Here is a 10,013-nt window from a genome sequence, read left to right as displayed (position 1 = left end):
GCTGGTAGTTTAATGGGGATTGCATTGAATCTATAGATTACTTTGGGTAGTATGGACATTTTGATGATGTTGATTCTACCAATCCAGGAACATGGTATGTTTTTCCATCTGTTTAAGTCTTCCTCTATCTCTTTTTTCAGTGTCCTGTAGTTTTTCGCATATAAGTCTTTTACCTCCTTAGTTAAGTTTATTCCTAGGTATCTTAATTTTTTTGGTGAGATTGTAAATGGGATTGCCTTTTTAGTCTCCCTTTCTGTAAGTTCACTATTGGTGTAAAGAAATGCCTTAGATTTCTTGGCATTAATTTTGTATCCCGCTACATTGCCGAATTCATTTATTAACTCTAATAATTTTTTGATGGAGTCTTTAGGGTTTTCTATGTACAGTATCATGTCATCTGCAAATAAGAACAGCTTTACTAATTCTTTTCCAATTTGGATGCCTTTTATTTCTTCTTCTTGTCTGATTGCAATGGCTAGTTCTTCCAGTACTATGTTGAACAGGAGTGGTGAGAGGGGGCATCCCTGTATTGTTCCTGTTCTCAGGGGAAATAGTTTTAGTTTTTGCCTATTGATTACGATGTTGGCTGTGGGTTTGTCATATATAGCTTTTATTATGTTGAGGTATGATCCTTCTAATCCTACCTTGCTGAGAGTTTTTATCAAAAATGGGTGTTGAATTTTGTCGAAAGCTTTCTCTGCATCAATTGATATGACTATGAGGTTTTTATCTCTCAATTTGTTTATGTGATGTATCACGTTTATTGATTTGCGGATATTGTACCATCCTTGCATCCCTGGGATGAATCCTACTTGGTCATGGTGTATGATCTTTCTGATGTATTGCTTGATCCGATTTGTTAGAATTTTGTTGAATATTTTGGCATCTATGTTCATGAGGGATATTGGCCTATAATTCTCTTTCATTGTGTTGTCTCTATGTGGTTTTGGTATTAGGGTGATGCTGGCTTCATATAATGAGCTGGGAAGTATTCCTTCTTCTTGAATTTTTTGGAATAGTCTGAGGAGTATATGTTTTAGGTCTTCCTTGAATGTTTGGTAAAACTCCCCTGTGAAGCCGTCTGGCCCCGGGCTTTGGTTTGCTGGGAGCTTTTTGATGAATTCTTCAATTTCTTCCATCGTTATTGGCCTGTTGAGATTTTTAGAATCCTCTGGATTGAGTTTTGGAAGATTGTATTTTTCTAGGAATATGTCCATTTCCTCCAGGTTTTCTAGTTTGTTAGAGTAGAGTTGTTCATAGTATTTTTAAACAATTTTTTGAATTTCTGAGAGGTCTGTTGTTATTTCGCCTCTTTCATTTCTGATTTTGTTTATTTGAGTCCTCTCTCTTTGCTTCTTGGTGAGCCTGGATAGAGGCTCATCAATCTTGTTTATCCTTTTAGAGAACCAGCTCTTGCTTTCATTGATCTTTTGTATTGTTTTTTTGGTCTCTATGTCATTTATTTCTGCTCTGATCTTTATTATCTCCTTTCTTCTGCTCACTCTGGGCTTTTTTTGTTGTTCTCTTTCTAATTCTTTGAGTTGTAGAGTTAAATGATTTACTATCATTTTTTCTTGTTTTTTGAGGTAGGCCTGTAGTGCTATAAACTTCCCTCTCCGGACTGCTTTCATTGTGTCCCATAGATTTTGGGTTGTTGTACTGTTATTGTCATTAGTTTCCAGGGTGTTTTTAATTTTTACTTTGATCTCACTGGTAACCCAATTATTATTTAGTAACATGCTATTCAGCTTCCAAGTGTTTGAGTTTTTTGGATTGTTTTTATTGTGGTTTATTTCTAATATTATGCCCTTGTGATCTGAGAAGATGCTTGGTATGATTTCAATCTTCTTGTATTTGGGGAGACTTTGCTTGTGACCCAATATGTGGTCTATTTTTGAAGATGTCCATGTGCACTTGAGAAGAACGTATATTCCCTGGCTTTGGGGTGAAATGTTCTGAAGATGTCAATTAAGTCCATCTGATCTAGTGAGTCATTTAGGATTGCTGTTTCTTTGCTGATTTTTTGTCTAGAGGATTTATCCAGCGATGTCAGTGGTGTGTTTAAGTCCACTACTATGATTATGTTTTTCTTGATCTCTCCCTTGTTATTTTCTAGGAGGTTTTTTATGTATCTGGGTGCTCTTGCATTCGGTGCATATATGTTTATAAGGGTTATATCCTCTTGTTGTCTTGATCCCTTTAATATTATGAAGTGGCCTTCCTTATCTCTTGTTATGGCCTTCACTTTGATGTCTATTTTGTCTGATATAAGTATTGCTACCCCAGCTTTTTTTTCATTTCCATTTGCCTGAAAGATATTTTTCCATCCCTTCACTCTCATTCTGTGTTAGTCCCTTTTTCTGAGGTGGGTCTCTTGTAGACAGCATATATATGGGTCATGTCTTTTTATCCATTCAGCCACTCGATGTCTTTTGAGTGGAGCATTTAGTCCATTTACATTTAAAGTTATTATTGACAGGTACATGCTTGGATTCATTTCTATTTTCATGCCTGTGTTCTTTCTTACCTTTATATTTCTTCTTTTTATAGAATTCCTTTTAGCATTTCTTGCATTTCTGGCTTGGTAGTGGTAAACTCCCTTAACCTTTTTTTGTCTGCAAATCTCCTGATTTTCCCTTCAATTTTGATTGATAGTCTTGCTGGATATAGTATTCTTGCATTCAGTCCTTTGCTTTGCAACACTTTGTATACCTCCTTCCATTCCCTTCTAGCTTGATGTGTTTCTGTTGAGGAATAATTTGATAGTCTGATGGGGGATCCTTTGTAGGTAACTCTCTGTTTCTCTCTTGCAGCCTTTAAGATTCTCTCTTTGTCTTGTACATTTGCCATCATTATTATGACATGTCTTGGTGTGGGTCTTTTGGGGTTCATCTTGCTTGGGACTCTCTGTACTTGTGTAAGTTTTTTCTTCCCCATATCTGGGAAGTTTTCTGTCATTATTTCTTCAAATAGATTTTCTGATCCTTGCTGCTCTTCTTGTCCTTCTTGCAGCCCTATTATGCATATGTTACTACATTTCATGTTGTCCCAAAGCTCCCTTAGGCTCTCCTCCTGCTTTTTAATTTTTTTCTCCAGTTGCTGTTCAGATTGAACTTGTTTCTCTGCCTTATCTTCTAACTCACTAATTCGGTCCTCTGCTTCTTCTAGTCTGCTGTTGAAACTTTCCATGGTGTTTTTGATTGTAGCTATATCACTTTTCACTTCTTCCTGATTCTTGCATAGGTTGTTGATTTTCTCATCCATCCTGTGAATGAATTGTACAACCATTATTCTGAATTCTTTTTCTTTCATGTTGCATGTTTCAGCTTCATTAATTTCCTTTCTTGGCGATTCCTCATTGTCTTTCCTCTGGGTGTTGTGTCATCTCTTCATTCTGATTATCTCCCTATGGTTCAAACGTCGAGTTGCATGGGCCTGGGCCGTGTGCAGTGGGAGCATCACACCACCCTAGTGTCACTGAAGAGCTCTGACACTAAGATGTGTTGTTGTTGTGGGTTGGTGGGAACCAGGCTCGCTCAGAGACAGTGTTGCCAGCGCTCAATGTGGCCTCGTGTGCTCCCTTAGAATCAGGGACCCTGCCTGCACTGTGCTGAAACAGAGACCCCCCCTTGAGCGTGTTGAAAATCAGTGCCCCCTAGCGTGCGCCAGGAGTCAGAGTTCACCAAGAATCCAGTATCAGAGACTCTGTTGCTTCGTGTGACCTCACATTGAGAATCAGGTTCCCTCTGTGCCTTTGCACCAAGAATTGGAGTCATTGGCTCTTAGTATGAATGCACTGGGAGTCAGGGATCTCAGGCGCAGGTGATAAGAAACACAGTCAAGTCACTGGTGCTTGGTGCTGCCTCCTGCCCAGAGAATCGGGGTCCCTGGGCCTATGCTATGGGGGGCAAATTCCCAGTGTTCTCGCGATTGCTCCCAGCCTAGGCCTCCTGAAGCCCGCAGTGCGCGCAGGATCAGTTCCAAGGTGCTCGCGCACTTCCAGGTTAAAGTTCCTGTAGCAGCACTGAGGCCCGGCAAGGGGTGGGTCTATCAGTTACTATGGCGCTGCCCTCGAGCCTGCAGGGAGGGGGATGGGCTCTGTTACTCACGGATCTGCTGCGGGGATTTCTGAAATTTTGGTGTCCGCAGGTCTGTAGCTGTGGTCACAGGTCGCTGTCCCCAGTGGCTGCAGGGTCCTGGTATGCGTCTGAGATCAGACTGGGTGGTGCTGAGGCCAGGATCCTAGTCTCAAGCAGCTCTGTTTCCCAAGATGGCGTGGTCCGACTGTGTGATTTTTATCTCTCAATTTGTTTTGTTGTAATGTACCCCGCGAATCACAGAAGGACGCCTCAAGAAGTCGAATTAAAGAGTCACGTTTATTGCAATCTGGGACTATGAGGGGTCATTCCCAAATCTCATAGTAGCCATTTGGTCACAGTTCCAGGATTATATAAGCAAAAAAAATCACACAGGTATTGATTACATCTCAGGGTTTGGAATGAGGCACCTGGCTCGCAAAAAAGCAGATTACAGAAGCAGAATTAAGCATGTTAATTACAGTTTCAGGTCCCGGGGCCACTGAATTGACAGAAATACATTATCTAGAGCCCTCGGGTCTCCTGACCACTGAGTTGTCAGGACAATTTAGAGTAATTGTGCTGTTCTGGTCTCAGGACCACTAAGTCAGCTGGAATGCACCACCTGTGGCCACTAAAACAATTTAGGGTAATTGTGCTGTCCTGTTTCCCAGGTACAGAAGAATGTGTTTCGATAACCAGTAAGATCACAATCAATGGGATAGTCATTCAGTCGAATGGGATGATTTATACAATTCAGAAAATCAAAGTAACTTTTCTATTGTTAAGCCAAACAGCAGGGTTAGAGTTAAACTACAGTTTCTACCTGATAGTTGGTACCATACTTCAGTTTATGTGATGTATTACATTTATTGATTTTCGGATATTGTACCATCCTTGCATCCCTGGGATAAATCTTACTTGGTCATGGAGTATGATCTTTCTGATGTACTACTGGATCTGATTTACTAGGATTTTGGCATCTATGTTCATGAGCAATATTGGGCTGTAATTCTCTTTCATTGTGTTGTCTTTCCCTGATTTTGGTATTAGGGTGATGCTGACTTCATAGAATGAGCTTGGAAGTGTTCCTTCCTCTTGAATTTTTTGTAGTAGTCTGAGGAGGATAGGTTTTATTTCTTCCTTGAATGTTTGGTAAAACTCCCCTGTGAAGCCATTTTCCCTGGGCTTTTGTTTGCTGGAAGCTTTTTGATGACTGCTTCAATTTCTCCCATAGATATTGGCTTACTGAGATTTTTAGATTCTTCCTGATTAAGTTTTGGAAGGTTGTATTTTTCTAGGAATATGTCCATTTCCTCCAGGGTGTCTAGTTTGTTGGAGTAAAGTTGTTCATAGTATTTTTTAACAATCGTTTGTATTTCTGTGGGGTCTATTGTTATTTCTCCTTTTTCATTTCTGATTATGTTTAGATGGGTCCTCTCTTTATGTTTCTTGGTGAGCCTGGCTAGAGGTTCATCACTGCTGTGTATCCTTTCAAAGAACCAGCTCTTGGTTTTGTTGATCTTTTGTATTGTTTTTTGGTCTCTATGTCATTTATCTCTGCTCTGATCTTTATTATTTCCTTCCTTCTGCTGACACTGGGCTTTTCTTGTTGCTCTCTTTCTAAGTCTTTGAATTGTAGGGTTAGGTAAATTATTATCATTGTTAATTGTTTTTTGCAGTAGGCTTGTACAGCTAGGAATTTCCCTCTCAAGACTGCTTTCACTGTGCCCCATAGGTTTTGGATTGTTGTGTTTTCATTGTCGTTTATTGCCATGATGTTTCTTATTTCTTCTTTTATCTCTCTGGTAACCCAGTCATTGTTTAATAGCATGCTATTTAGTCTCCATGTGTTTGATTTTTTTGGATTGTTTTTATTGTAGTTGATTTCCAGTTTTATGCCATTGTCATCTGAGAAGATGCTTGATGTGATTTCTATCTTCTTGATTTTGAAGAGACTTTGCCTGTAACCCAATATATGGTCTATCTTTGAAATGACCCATGTGCACTTGAGAAGAATGTATATTCTGTGGCTTTGGGATGAAATGTTCTGAAGATGTCAATTAATTCCATCTGACCTAGTGAGACATTTAGGATTGATGTTTCTTTGCTGAATTTTTGTTTAGAGGATTTGTCCAATGATGATAGTGGGGTATTAAAGTCCCCTACTATGATTGTATTGCTGTCAATCTCTCCTTTGATATCCTCCAGAAGTTTTCTTATGTATTTGGGTGCTCTATATTAGGTGCGTATATGTTTACCAGAGTTATTTCTTCTTGTTGGATTGCTCCTTTTTGATTATGAAGTGGTCTTCCTTATCTCTCTTTATGTCCTTCATATTGAGATCTAATTTTTCAGATATAACTATTGCTACACCAGCTTTTTTTTCATTTCCATTTGCCTGAAAAACCTTTTTCCATCCTTACACCATCAGTCTGTGTGCGTCTTTTTTTCTAAAGTGGGTTTCCTGTAGACAGCAGATATATGGGTCATGTTTTCTTATCCACTCAGTTACCCTATGTCTTTTGATTGGTGCATTTAACCCATTTACATTTAAAGTTATTATTAATAGATACTTGTTTGTCGCCATGTTTATTCTTTACCCCTGTGTTCCTTCTTCGTTTCCTATTTTTTCTTTTTACAGCAGACCCTTTAGCATTTCTTGCACTGCTGTTTTGGTGGTAATAAACTCCCATAGTCCTTTTTGTCTGTGAAGCTCCTCATTTCACCCTCAATTTTGATTGATAGCCTTGCTGGGTACAGTATTCTTGGATTCAGACCCTTCCTTTGCTTGACTTTATATATTTCATTCCATTACCTCCTGGCCTAGTGTGTTTCTGTTGAGAAATCAGTCACTAGTCTGATGGGAGATCCTTTGAAGGTAACTTTCTGTCTCTCTCTGGCTGGTTTTAAGATTCTTACTTTGTCGTTGGTGTTTGCCAATTTAAGTATAATGTGCCTTGGCATTGGTCTTTTGGGGTTAATTTAGTTAGAGACTCTTTGAGCTTCTTGAATTTGTATGAGTTTTTTCTTCCCTATATCAGGGAAGTTTTCTGTCATTATTTTTTCAAACAGGTTTTATATTCCTTGCTCAGTTTCCTCTCCTTCTGGCACCCCTATTATGCGGATGTTGTTTCATTTTGTGTTGTCCCAAAGTTCTCTTAGGCTCTCCTCCTGCTTTTTAATTGTTTTTTTCTAGAAGCTGCTCTGCTTGGGTATTTTTTCCTACCCTGTCTTCTATCTCACTGATGAGGTCCTCTCCTTCTTCTAGTCTACTTACTATTGATGCTTTCTATTGAGTTCTTTATAGCAGTGATGTCATTTTTCATTTCTTCTTCCTTCTTCTTCATTTCCTCTTGGTGCTTACACATATTGTTGAATTTGTCTTCCATTCTTTTCATTCACCTTATGACCATTTCTCTGAATTCTTTCTCTGACAGGTTGCTTGCCTCCATTGCCTACAATTCATTTCCTTCCTTTTCTGGTGATGTCTGTTTTTCTTTCATATGCAGGCTGTTTCTTTGTCTCCCCATGGTCTCTCTTCTCTAGGTGTTTGGTTATGTAGTTCTCTCTCTGCTGTGTTGATTTAAAGGCACAAATTACAACACAACAAGGCACAACACACAAGGCACTGAACACAAATATATTCATGATACTAATAACCCCATATAAAGGTGACCACCAGAGCAAAGAGAATTAGGGTATAAGGAAAAAGGAGACAAAAGGAAAAGAAAAGGAGTGCAAAAATGAAGTTGGGAAAAGGAAAAAAAAAGTAAGAGAGAGAATGAAATAGAAGAGGGGAAGAAACTATTTATATGGGGAGAAAACTGTAATTGAAGAGCCACTAATCCCAACTAATTCCAGCAACAGATCCCTAGAGATGAGTGCAAACTACAAACAACCACTAATATCAAGTGAGGCGAGGGAACACAGAAGCAAAAAAATAACCGGGGGGAAAAAACCAACAGAAAAGAAAAAGAAAAACCATCTCACAAACAAGCATAAAAACCAATATACTCAACAATCAAGTGAACAACAACAAAACGACAGAGAAAAAATATTTGGATAGTGAAAAAAGAGAAGAGTATATGGATTTAGAGCAGGGGATTGGAAATTAGATATATAAGTAGGGTGAAATTTAGACAGGGGGTAAAAAGAAGGAATAGGGAAAATCTAAAGCAGGAATAGGGTAAGAGAAACAGGACAACAAAAGGGGAAAAGTGAGGAAGAGAGTTTTGGCATAAAGGTAAAGTTGAGGTAGAGTAAAATGATGCTAAAGGAGAGATGAAAATAGAATGTAGAACACTAATCCCAAAATAAAATAAAGAGAAAATAAAATGACACTATAAAAAAAGGTAAAATGGTAGTAGTGATAATACTGGTTAAAAATAGAAATGTAGTAATTAAAAAGGTAAAATCAGGTGATGAAAAAAGAAAAAAAATTAGTTTCTTGAGTAAAAGGTGAAAAAAAAAAGTGCAGTAGTGAAGGTCCTTCAATTCCTCTACTCTTCTGTTTGGCACGCCTTAGTCCTGTCAGGTATTCAGGAGAGTGTTGAAGTTCCCTATGATACATTGTTCCTCTGTGTTGTAAACCACAGTCCTGTTTTTAAAGCAGGCCGTATTTGTTTCCCAGACTGCCTTTATTTGTGTTTACAGAAGAGTCAGTTTGTGGTTCAGCCCCTGGGTGGCAGTGTTTCTGGATTGACCTCCAAGGCTATAAGTCCTCTCTAGCCAGTAGTTAGGTTTTGGGAGAGTCGACTGCCCCAGAACTGGTTCTTTGATCATTACTCCCCGCTCTGATTCTCAGGTTCCACAAAAACAACTTTCCCCTGCAATCTCTGAGTGACCCCGATTGTGCGAACCTATGTATTGGGTTTAATAATCAAACACAAAGATTTAAAAGGAAGAGAGAAAAGAGAAAAAGAGCCTGAGAAGGTACGCGAACTGGCAACCCTCTACTGTCCAGCTCTGTGCTCAAACTCTTCTGCGAGACCTCTCTCCCCTGGCACTAAGCAGCCGGCACACTGGCAAAATCCGAGGCTGCCTTTTTGCACCCAGTCCAGCTATGGGCTTATTTTTAGAGTTCCCTTCTGCCAGAAGCCCTATGGGAGCCCTTCCACATTCATGGATCACTCTGGCCCCAACGGCCGCAGACTTTGTGGGGCGCAGAGTTCCTCCACGTGTGTTCCTCTCTCCAACCTGGATTGCAAACCACACCTTTAGGTGAGATCTGACCTTTCCATGAGGAGGAGCAGGGCTTGTCTGAGTCCACATAGTCGCGCTGCTTGAGATGATCCCTGGATGCCGTGGTTGTAGGGTCTCTGCATGTATATGCTTCCGATATCAGCCACTCAAGATGGTGCGGTCTCCGTGGCTGAGCTGCCCGTGATTTCAGCAGCAGTGGAGCCTGCCCATGTAGGGGAGCCCGATCCAGCAGTCTCCAACAGTCCCCTTTCTCTTGGAGTCCTCTGTCTTTCCCGGCTGCAAACTGTCTCCCAGCTGAATCTCCTCTGCCAATTTGGGCTAGATGTTACTGGTTTCAGCTGCTCACCCTATCTGCTCCAGGACAAGGCTAGGGACATGTCCATCTATACCACCACCATTTTCTCAGTCCCAGTAATTTTTTTTTTTTAAATATGGAACGCTTCATGAATTTGCATGTCATCCTTGCGCAGGGGCCATGCTAATCTTCTCTGTATCGTTCCAATTTTAGTATATGTGCTGCCGAAGCGAGCACAGTCCCAGTAATTTTTTAAAAAATATATTTTATTGACTTTTTACAGAGAGGAAGGGAGAGGGATACAAGAGTTAGAAACATCGGTGAGAGAGAAACATCGATCAGCTGCCTCCTGCACAACCCCCACTGGGGATGTGCTCACAACCAAGGTACATGCCCTTGATCAGAATTGAACCCAGGACCTTTTAGTCCATAGGCCA

The 10,013-nt window shown here is 40.0% G+C and overlaps 1 non-coding gene across 1 annotated transcript; it reads right to left on the bottom strand.

Moving 5' to 3' along the window:
* Window positions 1-9,706: 9,706 nt before the first annotated feature.
* LOC138997480 (U6 spliceosomal RNA) lies at window positions 9,707-9,813 on the bottom strand. Its single transcript, XR_011468944.1, has one exon. It is a non-coding gene; the product is annotated as a U6 spliceosomal RNA (small nuclear RNA).
* Between the last annotated feature and the right edge of the window lie 200 nt (window positions 9,814-10,013).

Source organism: Myotis yumanensis, unplaced genomic scaffold (assembly GCF_028538775.1).
Source record: "Myotis yumanensis isolate MYYU_CA2020_CCGP unplaced genomic scaffold, mMyoYum1.0.hap1 SCAF_18, whole genome shotgun sequence".
Classification (NCBI taxonomy): Eukaryota; Metazoa; Chordata; class Mammalia; order Chiroptera; family Vespertilionidae; genus Myotis; species Myotis yumanensis.
This window is presented reverse-complemented; position numbering and strand designations above follow the sequence as displayed.